Here is a 16,384-nt window from a genome sequence, read left to right on the forward strand (position 1 = left end):
AGACTAAATTTAGTTAGTAAAGTGTAAAACAGACTTTAATCATGCTTTAAGTGTAAATCTCAAAGCAACTTGAACAATGGAGTTGCTACTGATGGTTCCATTATGAATGTGAATCGAACTATTTTTAGACTAAATTAGAAAGAGTAGACTGTACTAACAATACACAGAGAAAATATCATATATTGTAGACAGAATTGATAGCATTGCGATAGTTATGGTTGCCTAAACAACGAGGAGTCCTTGTGGTTCCTTAGAGACTAACAAATTAAGGTTGCCTGACACTTCCTGTTCTGAGATGCTTTTTTAACTTGCTTGTAACTTTGCCAAACTTGAACTGTTCAGGCTGAAATTTTATGTTGTTTATGCATCAAAAACAATTAACTGAAACCCAGGACAGGTAGGTCTCCATTAAACTGTAATGAAGTGACATTTGTTGAGAGACTAGCCCTGCAGAAGTCATTCAAAAAAGAATTAAGCAGTGAAGAGGTTTTTGCAGTCAGCTTTTCCTTTGGTTTAAATGAGTGTGTATGTTTATAATATTTTGCCTTTGTGAATTTGTGAATGTCAAATCACTTTATAGACATTAATTAATTAAAACTTACAACCCATTGTGAGGTTGATAGGTGTCATAATTCCCATTTAACAGATCGGGAAACTGAGGTACAGAGGGCCAAATTTGTCCCTGCTATAAGTCCAGTGAAGGCAATGGAGGCAAGACTGGGGGAGAGCTACTCTTCACAGCATCATGTCCCCACAACCTGAACAGATTTTTACAGTGCAAGCTAGTACAGACTCTGTATTACTCTGTGCATGTTTCCCTCTGTGCACAAAATGTCCACTTCCAGGTTGGTATTTGCTATCAGGCAAAATTTCTTCCCTTGCTTCATGTGTCTGACTACTCCCAAAATGCTGAAATCATTACATTCCCCTCAGAGGATGGCTGATATGTGACCTAATACATCTCTCCCCTCTTATTTTCTATAAGAGAAAAGGAGTACTTGTGGCACCTTAGAGACTAACCAATTTGAGCATAAGCTTTCGTGAGCTACAGCTCACTTTTCACTTTAGATAAGCTATTAGCAGCAGGAGAGTGGGGTGGGAGGAGGTATTTTTTCATGCTTTGTGTGTATATAAAAAAATCTTCTACACTTTCCACAGTATGCATCCGATGAAGTGAGCTGTAGCTCACAAAAGCTTATGCTCAAATAAATTGGTTAGTCTCTAAGGTGCCACAAGTCCTCCTTTTCTCTTTGCGAATACAGACTAACACGGCTGTTACTCTGAAACCTATCTTATTTTCTATGTAATTTCTGTCACCACAGATGTTCATTTGTTTGAGCACTAGGTGTCACCATAACTTTATACTCGAGCCAGGATACATGTAGCTTGGCACACGTGGTAGGAGTAAATACCCTCAAACAGGGGCATCTAAATTTTGCTCACATAATGGAACCATGCTGACAATTTTGCAGAAGCCCAACTAACTTATGTAAAAGGGATAAGGCTGCAGGTATTCTGATATTTAAAGTAGAGGTACGGCCCTATGGAGACAACAGGTCCTGGCATGCAGAGCTCTGTCTCAATCTGAGCAGAGATGTGGCCCATAAAGATGGCAGGTACCAGCAAGCCATTACAATACTTCTGGCTTAAATGCATCTGCCTGTGCCTTTAGGAGCTGTCTGCAACAAGGATAACAGCCTGCTACCTGCTCATAGCTCAGGGAACTCTTGAACTGAACTAGTAGAGAGAGGTTTTGGGAGCTGAATGATCAGAGTTCAACCAGGGGTGATTTACCACAAGATGCACCAGCAGGGATGTGAACTAGTAGGAACCTTCACCACTTGGGACCGTGTTGTCTGGGGAGAAATATGTGATAACCACGCATAATGTAGTGTATGTCCCCTGGGATTATAACAACTCACGGATTGCTAACACTCATTTAGCACAAAAAGAAAAGGAGGACTTGTGGCACCTTAGAGACTAACAAATTTATTTGAGCATAAGCTTTCGTGAGCTACAGCTCACTTCATCGGATGTAGCTCACGAAAGCTTATGATCCAATAAATGGGTTAGTCTCTAAGGTGCCACAAGTCCTCCTTTTCTTTTTGTGGATACAGACTAACACGGCTGCTGCTCTGAAACCTGCCATTTAGCACAGGTGCTACTCAGCCTTGTGTGTTTCGCGCTGAAAGTCACAGGACTGAGCCCTGCAGAAACCCCTGGGTGCTTGGCCAAGGCCAGTTACACTGGTAATCCAAACAGGCGGCTTCCCTGTTGTCTGAGGCAAAGTGCATCAGGGCCCCCCCGCAGGTCAGGCCCTGTCTCCCTCTGTGCCCCCCCTTGCACAGACCATGTCTCCCCCTATGCCCCCCCACAGGTCAGGCCCTGTCTCCCTCTGTGCCCCCCCCCTGCACAGACCATGTCTCCCCTGTGCCCCCTCCCCCTGCAGGTCAGGCCCCGTCTCCCTCTGCACCCTTCCCCCCCCCGCACAGACCCTGTGTCCTGCTGTGCCCCCCCCCCCAGGTCAGGTCCTGTCTCCCCCTGTGCCCCCTCCCCGCACAGACCCTGTGTCCCCCTCCCCCCCTGCAGGTCAGGCTCTGTCTCCCCTTGTGCCCGCCACCGCAGCTCAGGCCCTGTCTCCCCTGTGCTCCCCCCCCCCGCACAGACCCTGTGTCCCGCTGTGCCCCCCTCCCACTGGTCAAGACCTGTCTCCCCTGTGCTCCCCCCCCTGCACAGACCCTGTGTCCCACTGTGCCCCCCGCACAGGTCAGGCCCTCTCTCCCTTGTGTCCCCCCCCCCCCCGCAGGTCAGGCCCTGTCTCCCCCTATGCCCCCCCCCGCACAGACCCTGTGTCCTGCTGTGCCCCCCCCACAGGTCAGGCCCTCTCTCCCCTGTGTCCCCCCCGCACAGACCCTGTGTCCCACTGTGCCCCCCCTGCAGGTCAGGCCCTGTCTCCCCCTGTGCCCCCCCCTGCACAGACCCTGTGTCGTCCCCCCCGCAGGTCAGGCCCTCTCTCCCCCTGTGCCCCCCTGCACAGACCCTGTGTCCCCCCGCCGCAGGTCAGGCCCTGTCTCCCCCTGTGCCTCCTCCCCGCACAGACCCTGTGTTCCCTCCCCCCCCGGCAGGTCAGGCCCTGTCTCCCCCTGTGTCCCCCCCCGCAGGTCAGGCCCTCTCTCCCCCTGTGCCCCCCCGCACAGACCCTGTGTCTCCTCCCCGCAGGTCAGGCCCTGTCTCCCCCGTCCCCCGTCCCCCGCCCCGCAGGTCAGGCCCTCTCTCCCCCTGTGCCCCACCCCGCACAGACCCTGTGTGCCCTCCGCAGGTCAGACCCTGTCTCCCCCTGTGCCCCCGCCGCACAGACCCTGTGTCCCCCCCCGCAGGTCAGACCCTGTCTCCCCCTGTGCCCCCCCCGCACAGACCCTGTGTCCCCCCCCCCGCAGGTCAGACCCTGTCTCCCCCTGTGCCCCCCCCGCACAGACCCTGTGTTCCCCCCCCCCCCGCAGGTCAGACCCTGTCTCCCCCTGTGCCCCCGCCGCACAGACCCTGTCCCCCCCCCCCGCAGGTCAGACCCTGTCTCCCCCTGTGCCCCCCCCGCACAGACCCTGTGTCCCCCCCCCCCCCCGCAGGTCAGACCCTGTCTCCCCCTGTGCCCCCCCCGCACAGACCCTGTGTCCCCCCCCCCGCAGGTCAGACCCTGTCTCCCCCTGTGCCCCCCCCGCACAGACCCTGTGTCCCCCCCCCCCCGCAGGTCAGACCCTGTCTCCCCCTGTGCCCCCCCCGCACAGACCCTGTGTCCCCCCCCCCGCAGGTCAGACCCTGTCTCCCCCTGTGCCCCCCCCGCACAGACCCTGTGTTCCCCCCCCCTGCAGGTCAGGCCCTCTCTCCCCCTGTCCCCCCCCGCACAGACCCTGTGTCCCCCCCCCCCCGCAGGTCAGACCCTGTCTCCCCCTGTGCCCCCCCCGCACAGACCCTGTGTCCCCCCCGCCCCGCAGGTCAGGCCCTCTCTCTCCCCCTGTCTCCCCCCCCCCGGACACAGCCTGGCTGCCTCCCCCCGCCCTTAGAACGGGGCGGCGCAGTGCATGCTGGGTCCTGTTCGCACCACAGCTCCGGACCAGGCTCTCGCCCTTCACCCCTCCCACTCTCCCTCCCGCGCCATCGATGCACGGGCCCTGTTGACAGCTTCACGCCACTCACCTCAGAAATAATTTCTAATTGGCTCTCATACTTGTCAATCACTGTCAGTCTCACTCTCATTGGACAGTCTTTTATTTACTCCCGCCTTCAACTGCTGGCCAATCGGTTTGAGGCGCCCCTAGCAACGCCCCCTCCATTCCCTCCCACTTTCTTCTCCTTCCCTTACTTCCTAGTGGGTCCGGCTGCTGCCGGAGTTTTGTTGCGTTTCATTGTGGACGGCCGAGAGGGCTGTCAATCAAATAATTTTGTCCAACCATCAGGGGGAACTCTTTGATTGGTCCAGCCGGGCCTGTCCATCAAGCATCCAGCGGTGCCGATTGGACGCTGTGGCCGGGGCGTTCATCGATGGGGGCCGCCCCCTGAGTCGGGGTCTGGCTGGCTCGGGCTCGGGCGCGGGCGGGCCCGCAGTGGCGTTGAGGCGAGGGGGGCTGGGCCGACGCGAGGCGCTGGCGGGGTGGAGGCTGGGGGTCAAGGCGTGAGCGCAGCGGCCCCTCCCCTTGGGCCCTGCTGGTGGGGGGGCTCGCCCCACATGGCCCCCCCTCGCGTGCGGCGGGGGCCACGGACCCTCCCCGGGGCGCTGAGGGGCCGGGGGTGCCGGCGCGGGACGCGGCGATGAGAGACCTCCCGGCGCGCGGGCCCCGCTGCCGCCCGGGCCTCGCTGCAGGTGAGGGCGGGGAGCTGCCGCTCGTGTCCCTGCTGCTGCTGCCGGGGGAGCCGGGGTGGGGGGTGATCTTGCAGCCGGAGGGGACAGCTTGTCACGCGGCGTGGGAGCAGGAGGTTGGGGGCAGATTGGGGGGGAGCAGGGGGAAGGGCAGCTTGTCATGGGGGTGGATTGGGGGGAGCAGCTTGCTTGACATGGGGGCGGATTGGGGGGAGCAGGGGGGAGCGCAGCTCGACATGGGGGCGGATTGGGAGGGAGCAGGGGGGAGCGCAGCTTGTCATGGGGGCGGGGGGGGGGAAGGGCAGCTTGCTTGTTATGGGGGCGGATTGGGGGGGAGCAGGGGGGAGCAGCTTGCTTGTCATGGGGGCGGATTGGGGGGGAGCAGGGGGAAGGGCAGCTTGTCATGGGGGCGGATTGGGGGGAGCAGCTTGCTTGTTATGGGGGCGGATTGGGGGGAGCAGGGGGGAGCAGCTTGCTTGTCATGGGGGCGGATTGGGCGGGAGCAGCTTGTCATGGGGGAGCGCAGCTTGTCTCGGGGGGCGGGTGAGAATCAGTGGGCCCCGGGGAGCAGCTTGTCCCCACGGGTTATTTTGTAGTCTGCTGCCGAAAGCCATAATACTGGGCTTGGTTAACCAGGTGCACGTGGATCTGTTTGCGCCAAGATATTTCGATGAAAGGTGCTATTAAAATCCATAGCATTATAGTGGAAGCTTCTTAAGGAGCTAACTAAGGTACGAACACAAATCCAGTCATTCTGGTAGGGGGAGGGTTCATCGGAGCCGTCCTTGGTGCGGGTTTCATTGTTAGTATTCTTTTCTGTTGTTCTTTCCCTACAGCTGTAGCTCACGAAAGCTTATGCTCAAATAAATTGGTTAGTCTCCAAACTTCTGTTAATGACAGACTCGGCCATGCAGGTGTATGTTTATATATTTGTTTTATGGTTTTCAGATAAAAGATGCTTTTTAAATTTAAATGATAATTCTTAGTGTATGCCATTCCAGTTAGTGTGGAACTTTTAAGTGCTCAGCTGAATACTGAGTCTTGCCAGTTGAAACAATTGCAGTTGTTGTTTGATGGAATTGTTTTTGTATCTTATCCTGAGTTCTCTGAGACTTTTATTTGTATTTTATGTATGGTAATAGGTTGAAACTTATAACCATTATTTAGGATAATATATGAACTATTCTTTAAAAATGAACTTTACATATCCTCTGAAGTAGTAATCATTTTTCATAATCAGAGATCAGATTTCTAGCATCTCAATCTGCGGATCAGTAAATTTATAATCTGCACATGGATGCACTGGAATTTATAACTTTAGAAAAGTGTTTTATGGGAAGGTCTGACATACCAGTGAATGTTCCATAGACATTTGTACTAAGTCTTTTTGGCTTGAAAATGTGTGTATTGTATAATCTGCTAAATCAATAGAAGGTGTGTGACTGCTGTCTGGCCCTTACTGCCTGGCCACAGACATCTGCTGTATAATTCCACCTGCACTAGTTCTGGCTTCATGTAAACAGCTGCATATAAAACACGTTTAGTTTGTACTGCCGATCTTTGTGGCATTGTCCAACACTTGATGGAAAGTGTATGCTGTCTTTTTAAATTCATTGTGCTAAGCCATTCTTGTGCCAGTGGATCACCTGTTTCTACTCTGAAGGGTTGAGGTATGGGATGGGGGAGAAATGAGGATCCCTATTTCTTGCTTCAGTGTATAATATAGGGAGGCACATGGAAAAAATGAAATTAACCAACATTGAAAGTATGCAGTGCCTGTAACTTAAAACATTATCCTTTATAATAATGATGAAAAGGTTTTACTATTACAAGATCCACTGCATTGAAACATGTATGTTTATAATTGTGGCTTTTTATGCAACTGATTATTACAGGTCACTGTTTTGCAATGAATGCAAAAATGACATGCTTTTGGGGGGAAAACCAGTAATATTTGTGTAGAGCTCTGAAAATGTAAATTATGTAAGCTAACCTCTGCTCTGGCCTTCATTCTCTCTCCAGATTTTAATATATTATAAAAAAGGAACTAACCAAACTGCATATGTAGCAATAAGTATATCTCATGATTGGTCACTTGTATCCCTCCCACTATCCCCATCTGTTGTCTAGCCTCCCTGTGTTATGTCTGATTTAGATTGTAAGCTTCTTGTCACAGGGACCTGTGACTTTTTTATTGCATACCTACCATGCTAAATAAACAATGTTCTTTATTGTTTTTATAGTTGTTGTAAATAGTTGATATGCAGAATTTCTGTGATCTCTGTAGCCACAAGCTAAATAACTAAAACTGCCTGTGCTTTTCAAGGCGTGCTTTTGAAGGCATGCTTTATGTGTTTCAGCTATGTGAGTTTATAAATGACATATAAAAGCCAAGTCTGCATTAGGAGTGAAATCAGGAAGGCCAAATCACACTTGGAGTTGCAGCTAGCAAGAGACGTTAAGAGTAACAAGAAGGGTTTCTTCAGGTATGTTAGCAACAAGAAGAAAGTCAAGGAAAGTGTGGGCCCCTTACTGAATGAGGGAGGCAACCTAGTGACAGAGGATGTGGAAAAAGCTAATGTACTTAATGCTTTTTTTTTGCCTCTGTCTTCACAAACAAGGTCAGCTCCCAGACTACTGCACTGGGGAGCATAGCATGGGGAGGAGGTGACCAGCTCTCTGTGGAGAAAGAAGTGGTTCGGGACTATTTAGAAAATCTGGAAGAGCACAAGTCAATGGGGCCGGATGCGCTGCATCCGAGAGTGCTAAAGGAGTTGGCGGATATGATTACAGAGCCATTGGCCATTATCTTTGAAAACTCATGGTGATTGGGGGAGATCCGGACAACTGGAAAAAGGCTAATGTAGTGCCCATCTTTAAAAAAGGGAAGGAGGAGGATCCGGGGAACTACAGGCCAGTCAGCCTCACCTCAGTCCCTGGAAAAATCATGGAACAGGTCCTCAAGGAATCAATTCTGAAGCACTCAGAGGAGAGGAAAGTGATCAGGAACAGTCAGCATGGATTCACCAACGGCAAGTCATGCCTGACTAATCTAATTGCCTTCTATGATGAAATAACTGGCTCTGTGGATGAGGGGAAAGCAGTGGACGTGTTATTCCTTGACTTTAGCAAAGATTTTGACACGGTCTTCCATAGTATTCTTGCCAGCAAGTTAAAGAAGTATGGGCTGGATGAATGGACTAAAAGGTGGATAGAAAGCTGGCTAGATGGTCGGGCTCAACGGGTAGTGATCAATGGCTCCATGTCTAGTTCGCAGCCGGTATCAAGTGGAGTGCCCCAAGGGTTGGTCCTGGGGCCAGTTTTGTTCAATATCTTCATTAATGATCTGGAGGATCAGCAAGTTTGCAGATGACTCTAAACTGGGAGGAGAGGTAGATACGCTGGAGGGTAGGGATAGGATACAGAGAGCCTTAGACAATTTAGAGGATTGGGCCAAAAGAAATCTGATGAGGTTCAACAAGGACAAGTGCAGAGTCCTGCACTTAGGACGGAAGAATCCAATGCACTGCTCAGACTAGGGACCGAATGGCTCGGCAGCAGTTCTGCAGAAAAGAACCTAGGGGTTCAGTGGACGAGAAGCTGGATATGAGTCAACAGTGTGCCCTTGTTACCAAAAAGGCCAATGGCATTTTGGTATGTGTAAGTAGGGGCATTGCCAGCAGATTGAGGGACGTGATCGTTCCCCTCTATTCCACATTGGTGAGGCCTCATCTGCAGTACTGTGTCCACTTTTGGGCCCCACACTACAAGAAGGATGTGGAAAAATTGGAAAGAGTCCAGCGGAGGGCAACAAAAATGATTAGGGGACTGGAACACATGAGTTATGAGGAGAGGCTGAGGGAACTGGGATTGTTTAGTCTGCGGAAGAGAAGAATGAGGGGGGATTTGATAGCTGCTTTCAAGTACCTGGAAGGAGGTTCCAAAGAAGATGGATCTCGACTGTTCTCAGTGGTGGCTGATGACAGAACGAGGAGTAATGGTCTCAAGTTGCAGTGGGGGAGGTTTAAGTTGGATATTAGGAAAAACTTTTTCACTAGGAGGGTGGTGAAACACTGGAATGCGTTACCTAGGGAGGTGGTGGAATCTCCTTCCTTAGAAGTTTTTAAGGTCAGGCTTGACAAAGCCCTGGCTGGGATGATTTAGTTGGGGAGTGGTCCTGCTTTGAGCAGGGGGTTGGACAAGATGACCTCCTGAGGTCCCTTCCAACCCTGATATTCTATGATTATTGTGACATTAAGTAAAATCATCTGTTTCAGCCAGCTTCTTATTTTCTCTGTGGCTGAAATGTTAGGAGAGATTTTAATCTTATGTTTCTATTCTGTACATTGAAAAATAAAAGTTAAAATGATTATCCCTCATGAATGGGAATAACCTAAAAGACCTTGTGTTTCCGCCCTTTTTACACTCAGGGATACATACGGGTACATCTCTTCATTTTATCTTTCCCAGCATTTATTTATCTTTTGTTCCTGCCTTTGTTGTGCTGGATTCTTTAATGCCTTATGGCTCATTTGCATTGGCTGATGCGAAGGGGCTGCAAAGTATCTGAAAGCTGCTTCCTATTTCCTGAGAATACTCCAAATGCAGAGGGGGATAGCCCCTAGTGAAGGGGTGGGAAGGCATATGGCCAGTGCATTCCTAGGCCTTGATTATTAGGGGTCTTGGCCTCCAGGGCATTATTTAGAGCTACCCTAACCTGTGCTGTGCCTAAGGAAGCCCCAGCAACTCCAGAATCCAGGAGGCAAAAGCAACTTCCTCTCAGTAAAAAGAAAAGGAGTACTTGTGGCACCTTAGAGACTAACCAATTTATTTGAGCATGAGCTTTCGTAGCTCACGAAAGCTCATGCTCAAATAAATTGGTTAGTCTCTAAGGTGCCACAAGTACTCCTTTTCTTTTTGCGAATACAGACTAACGCGGCTGTTACTCTGATTCCTCTCAGTACTGCTCTGAGCTCTGCACTATCTATGCTGCTTTGTGTAGGGAGGGACAAACGGGTCATTATGCCTTCTAGACCTTTCCTGCCTCTCAAAAGGGATATGTACCTTGCCTGAAATGGATTATTTAAATACAGCAACCATGTGTTGTAACCAAGCTAAAGCAAATCATATACCCGTCTTTAGTCTGTTTAGCATAAGGTCTTGTGTATGCTACAAAGTGGAACTGTTACAACCAGGTTAGGGGACTGCAGGTGGTTACCAAGTCCCTTAATGGGGTTACCTTTAAATTAAATGGACCTTAGAAGTTATTGGCAGGAACACTAAGGACAAAGCATTTAGTATTTCAGGGTTGTTGTTGTATTTACATTTCCTGAATGGGTGTTAGATGCTTAAAAATGTTTGTGACCATTGTACTTGGGCTTGAATGCCAGGTTCTGTGTAAGGGGTTAAGGACCAGTCAGTCCCGTTTACTGAATTCAGACTTGGCTGGATTCACAAATTAGGTGAGAGGTTTGTTTCAGTTCAGCCTCTTTTGGAGGTGTATTGGCATCACAAACTACCACGCAGTTTAGCCAACTGACAGTCTCTGGAGCAGGGGTAATGCAGGTCACTTCTGAGGAACTTGTGGTCTTTTTGTGGAAAGCATACATTATAATAGCATTGACTAGAGTCAGAAAGTGGCTCTTTCAGGAACAACGAAGATCAGAGAAATATAATATGAATGTAAAATTAAAAATCCAGGATTTAGCATTTTTTCAAAGCTCAATATCCTGAGTTCATCAGGGCCGAATGTCTGATGTCCTATAGAGCTAATGGTGGCATTTGTGTATATTTGCACTTTAGTGGTTTTACAGTGTTTTGAAAATAGAACTAATTCTCACAGCCCCGTGTGAAGGAGTAAGGTAGATATTATCATCATTTTACTGAGTTGGGGGTGGGGGAAAAGAGACAGCAGTTAAGTTACTTCCTTGCATGGCCACTGACTGGATGTGCCATTTCAGCAAGCACGCTTGAACTCCCAGCTTCTAGTTTCATGCTGAATCCACTACAGTATACAAGCTTCTGTAGCTGTACAATCAGGGGCAGCCTATGGAAATTCAGTGACACTGGAGCAACATTCTCAGTTCTTGATGTTAAGTCTACCATATTTCCAGGTTTGACATGCAATTAATTATGCTTTACTAACAGATGTGGACCACTAATATTGTGGACCAATGTTTGGGCTGCGTGTGGTGATGCATAGGGAAGAAGTCACTGCTAAATCTTTGCAAAGGTAGTTGTGTCTGTGTTCCCATAGCTAAGGACTCTGCTGCAAAACAAGAAGTGGATGGGAATGACGTGCATCCCCATGTCATCTATGGAGGCAGCTGAGGTGATGAGAGAGGAAATATCCTTGGGCTGTCTGATCTAGGAAATTTATATTGTATTAGAACGCATTAACTAACATGATGTATAACATTCAGTGTAGACAAGTGCTCTTGGGTTAAATGTGACAGCTCTTGTCTACATTATGTATTTTAAGTCATGTCAGCCAGCCCAGTGTAACTTCCTAGTGTAGAAAAGTTCCACAGAGCCCAGTCTATTTCCCATTACAGATTCCCATTGACTTCAGTGGGAGTTGGGTAAGGCCTCAGTGCTGTATGAACTTTGCCTGATTTCCCCCTGCCCCTGGTGAGATGGCCAATATTATTTTCATTTTACATACTGGGAAAATCAGACATAGAGAATGACTGTCACACAGGGAGTCATTGGGAACAGAATTCTGGAGTTCCAGGTTCTGAGCTCTTTTGGTCTCTTATGCTTTACCTCCTTCCGCTTCTCATAGATTTAGGGAACCAAGATCCTCAAAATGCACTTCTTTTGACTTAGTTGATGTGTGAATTTTGACCCCCTGTACAGAGATTGCTTTTTTCCCTTATAGATAACATTGCTAAGTGACCCTTGGCTACCTGCTTCTTGTATGTTCTGGTAGCACTGTGGATTGAAGTTGGATCAGGAACACGGTTTTAGAATTGGGAGTCTTGTGTCAAAGCTTGGGCATCTCATTCTTTGGAAAACATTTTAAAATTAATAACAGGCACCTACCAGATCTTCTCCTTTCCAGGCTAGATGCCGAGCGACAAGTCCTGTATGTGTGTAATATATAGACATGTCGTTAATGGTTGCTGCTGTGTAGTTAGAGAGAGCAGTCAATTTTCTAGTAGAAATTGTGTCTTTTTAAGATTGACGTGTGTAAATGTGCACATGCTTAAACTTGCCTGAATCTTGTAGTAGAGACAGGCCTGAACCCGTTTATTTGGGAGAGACTTTGTTTTGTGTCTTGAGGCATTAAAGGGACACTGTCAAGGTGGGAGGCCTGAAACTTGACCTATTTTATCTCTTTGAAAAGAAATAAAATGCAAAGCACTGGGTTATTTAGTCTTTTGAGCTGCCTTGCAAGTGCCCTGGGAGATAACTCGATGTGACATAATGGGCTTTTCTGTCGATATTTTTGAAACAAAAGCTTATGTCTGTAAACTCAAACCTCAAGTGAAATAAATACAAACAAATTCTGCAATCTTTTGTAAGCAACCCTACAGTAATAAATTGGTGAATTAATGCAATGGAGGCAAATGTTGTAGTTATTTAAAAAAAATTCAGTTCAGGCTTCCAAAAGACTTTGAACTGATACATAGTTTAAAAAAAAATAATTTAAGATACCTAGACAGTGTCTTTTTTAGCAAAATGATAGATGGTTGGGCAAGGCAAGGAAGCATTCTGGAAGACAGATATTGTAGATATTTCCATACCTAAAGACACTGACTTGGGGTTGGGTATTTCTACCCTCACCAAATGTATAAGAATACCAAAGACAGGAGTTTGAAAGCCAGCAGTTAAGCAGAAAACACTTATAGCATGTTCAGTGTTTTAATAGGCTATTGAGCACAGTTGAACAGTTTTCCAGGCTGAACGTTAATATTAAAAATGCTCTGGTTTTGCAACGGGATTCTTTTGGATTCTGTTCAGTGCACTTTAATTTACTACTTGCTATGGTTAATTAAAGTACGTCAGACTTACTAGACAGTTAGTTAAACCTTGGATGATTTAATTGAGAATGTGATCATTAGTATAATTGGCCAAAATGACACTAGGCCTGTTTGGAATGCTTCCTGCTTAAATTTTTCCTCTTTCTAATGCTGCATCTACAAACCTAGTGAGAAAATGAGACTAATACAATTCCTACCCTAGCAATTTCCATGGATATTTTTTGCACTGAGTAACTGTCTGGAAATTAGACTAGCTTTAGCTGGCCAAGATGAAGGAATGGGTTACTTGAGAATCCAGATGGTAAAACTTTTGAGGTTTTAATTTTTCAGTGTGGGACTTATATAGACCTTCTCTAACTAAGTTCATCATGTGATTTCAAGTAATAAAGGATGGTGCATGTGTAGTTCTTTTTTTAAAAGAACAAACTAATAGGGAAAGCATAGTGAGAGACTGATATTTTTTTTTTTTTCTTTTACCCCTGGTTGGATTTTGTTCACAGAATTTTCAGGTTTTTTTTTTTTGTACCCAGTTGCTTGTGGGTTTTTTCCTGTTTCTCTCCTGCTTGATCAGACATCACATCTGTTGTGCTTGATGATTGCTAGCATAGGGGACAACAGTACTCTCCTGTATCTTTTATTTTTACACACACACAGTTTCACCTATGAACTTAACAAACCATGTCCCTGAGCCTGCGAGGAACTCCAGTGGATGGACCCCTGTGCCCAAGTGGTGCCTGACTGAAGTCTGAAGAGCTCTGTGGGTATGTATGTGCTGCAATTAGACGCCCATGCGAGTTGACTTGGGCTAAGGGCCTGTTTAATTGGTGTAGACATTTGGGCTTGGACTGCAGCTCAGGCTCTAGGACCCTGCAAGGGCCCCAGAGCTTGAGCTCAACATCTACACCACAATTGCATCTTAGTTCAAGCCCTGTGAGCCCCTGTCAGCTGGAATGGGCCAGACGCAGGTGTCTAATTGCAGTGTAGACATAACTTGTGCAAATTCAGGGGCTTACTTCATGTGAAATCCACTGAAGGAGCGGGGCTTTGGTTGTAAGCCCTTTGGGGTAGGAACTGTGACAATCCTCTGTTGAGAAAGCACCTACCACGTTATGGGTGGGACTGCAGCATAAATAAGTCATACCCCAACTTTGTGACTTCCTCTAGTGCTATTTTATCTAGTCCTTCTCTAAAGATGGACTCTGTCTGAATAGGAAATATAAATGAGTTGCTGTTGCATTTCCTCTGCACCTTGTTCGCTGTTCTTGAGCACCTTCCTCTTCATCTACTTTCCTAGTGCTTCTTTAAATCAACAAAATGTTTGTTCAGATCTCAGTTGGAGCACTAAGAGTTATTATTTATTTTTAACCTATCTCAGAAATTGTGTCGGGGCATTATCCTTATTATGGCTCGGGGGGGATGGTTTTCAGAGGTGTCGGTGCTGTTCTTTATCAGTTGCAGTGATGCCAGACGTCATGCCCGTGCTGCTGCTTCTGTAGCACTTCCAGACCCTAATAGCTCTCAGAGCAAGAATATGAGGTTAAAAATTGAGCCTTGATCTCCTGCATATCAGTGGGCCACCACAGCATGATAGTCAATGAGCACAGAACCCAAGTGTGGTCAGCTTGCATATGCTGTGGGAATTTGCATGGTAAATTCAGCTTAGGAAAGTGTTTATAGAGTTCTATAGGAACACCACCATATCCTGCATTGTGGAGATCAAGTAATCCCTAGCCAATGTTGTTAATACTTTCTCCCTGATTTTCAAGGACTTAGTCAAATACGTGGTAGGTACCTGAGCAATGCAACATATTTTTTTTTATTCTGTAACTGCTTCTTTCCTTTTTCTTGAGTGTAACCTGAATGTTGTTTGGCATTGCAAAATAAAGTTCACTATTGAACAGAAAAGGGGTTACCATCTGTTTTGTTGGCATTTTGGCACTGAAGTAACATCTATGAACTAAGACATGCATTGCATACAAAACATGCTTATAAACAATATTGCTGTGTGTCCAAGGGACAGCTGGTGAGCCTCTGTTTTTTTGAAATGCTCTTTAAAACTCAATAGACTATTTTTAAATTGTCATTTGTAACTGTTTCAGGTTTAGGGCTCCTACATCTGTGTAAATAGAAGTACAACTGCCTCATCTGTTCCTTGTCTCATTAGTGACTTCACTTGTCCACTTTTCAATATAGATCACTGTTTTTTCTGCAAAAAAAAAAGGAGTACTTGTGGCACCTTAGAGACTAACCAATTTATTTGAGCATGAGCTTTCGTGAGCTACAACTGTTTGAAATGGGCAGGAGAAATGTTTGTCAACTGTTTGAAATGTTTGTCAATTGTCATTGAAATGTTTGTCAACTGTTTGAAATGGGCCACCCTGATTACCACTAAAGTGATTTTTCCTCCTGCTGAGGATAGCACACTTTAATTGATTTGTCTCATTAAAGTTGGTAAGGCAACCCCCATCTTTTCATGTTCTCTCTCTCTCTCTCTCTGTATCTTCCTACTTTATTTTCCACTCCATGCATCTGATGGAGTGAGTTTTAGCCCACGAAAGCTTATGCCCAAATAAAGTTGTTAGTCTCTAAGGTGCCACAGTGGGGGGGTGGAGGGTGAGAAAACCTGGATTTGTGCCTAACCTGAAGATTACTTTAGATAAGCTATTACCAGCAGGACAGTGGGGTGGGAGGAGGTATTGTTTCATATTCTCTGTGTATATATAAAGTCTGCTGCAGTTTCCACGGTATGCATCTGATGAAGTGAGCTGTAGCTCACGAAAGCTCATGCTCAAATAAATTGGTTAGTCTCTAAGGTGCCACAAGTACTCCTTTTTTTTTTGCGAATACAGACTAATACGGCTGTTACTCTGAAACCTGTTTTTTCTGCTTCAGGCTCCCCTCTTTTTTCCTTCTCTTTACCCTTAAAAATCTATTCACTCTGTGATGAACTCAGATTCTCCAAGGACACACTGAATTGCTGTAAATAAGCAGTTAAATATGAAAAGATGAACAACCTAGTGAGCCTAAAGGTTTAAACAAAAAAGTAGGCCACCTGTCAAGTTTGCCAGTGCAAGTTTGGTTTGATAGGCTCCAGAGTCATCCTGATTACTTCATTGTCCTCTTTAAAAAAAAAAAAAAAAAAATCCGTTACTGGTGTTTTTTCCTTTTCTACTTGGCAAACATACAGTAGTGTATTTTCTGTATTTTGAATTGAATGTAAATTAATGTAGCTTTAAATAAAGGAAAAAAGAACCCCAAAACCACTCTGGAACTTTACCTTGAGTGGGAACATCATTGATGTTATAATAGACTTGGGGCTAAATCTTCAACTGTCATTGCTCTGTTGACTTCAGTGGAACTGTGGGCAGGTCTACACTATGGCAGGGATTGAAGCTCTGAGATCGATCCACCAGCAGTCGATTTAGCAGGTCTAGTAAAGACCCGCCAAATCGACTGCAGATCACTCTCCAGTTGACCCGTGTACTCTACCCCCAACGAGAAGAGTAAGGTAAGCTGACGGGAGATTTTCTCCTGTCGACCCCCTGCG

The 16,384-nt window shown here is 46.9% G+C and overlaps 1 protein-coding gene across 3 annotated transcripts in view; it reads left to right on the forward strand.

Moving 5' to 3' along the window:
- The first annotated feature begins 4,640 nt into the window (after positions 1-4,640).
- The window catches only part of TESK2 (testis associated actin remodelling kinase 2), a 123,164-nt gene continuing 111,420 nt past the window's right edge, over positions 4,641-16,384 (forward strand). For 2 of the 3 annotated variants that reach the window (XM_077825441.1, XM_077825443.1), the window contains exon 1: positions 4,641-4,855. The gene's annotated coding sequence lies outside the window, so the exon portion shown is untranslated. Of the gene's footprint in view, positions 4,856-5,488; positions 5,584-16,384 lie in introns of all 3 variants that reach the window. The other variant, XM_077825442.1, reaches the window with a different exon arrangement.

The sequence above is a fragment of the Eretmochelys imbricata genome, chromosome 8 (assembly GCF_965152235.1).
Source record: "Eretmochelys imbricata isolate rEreImb1 chromosome 8, rEreImb1.hap1, whole genome shotgun sequence".
Lineage (NCBI taxonomy): Eukaryota > Metazoa > Chordata > Testudines > Cheloniidae > Eretmochelys > Eretmochelys imbricata.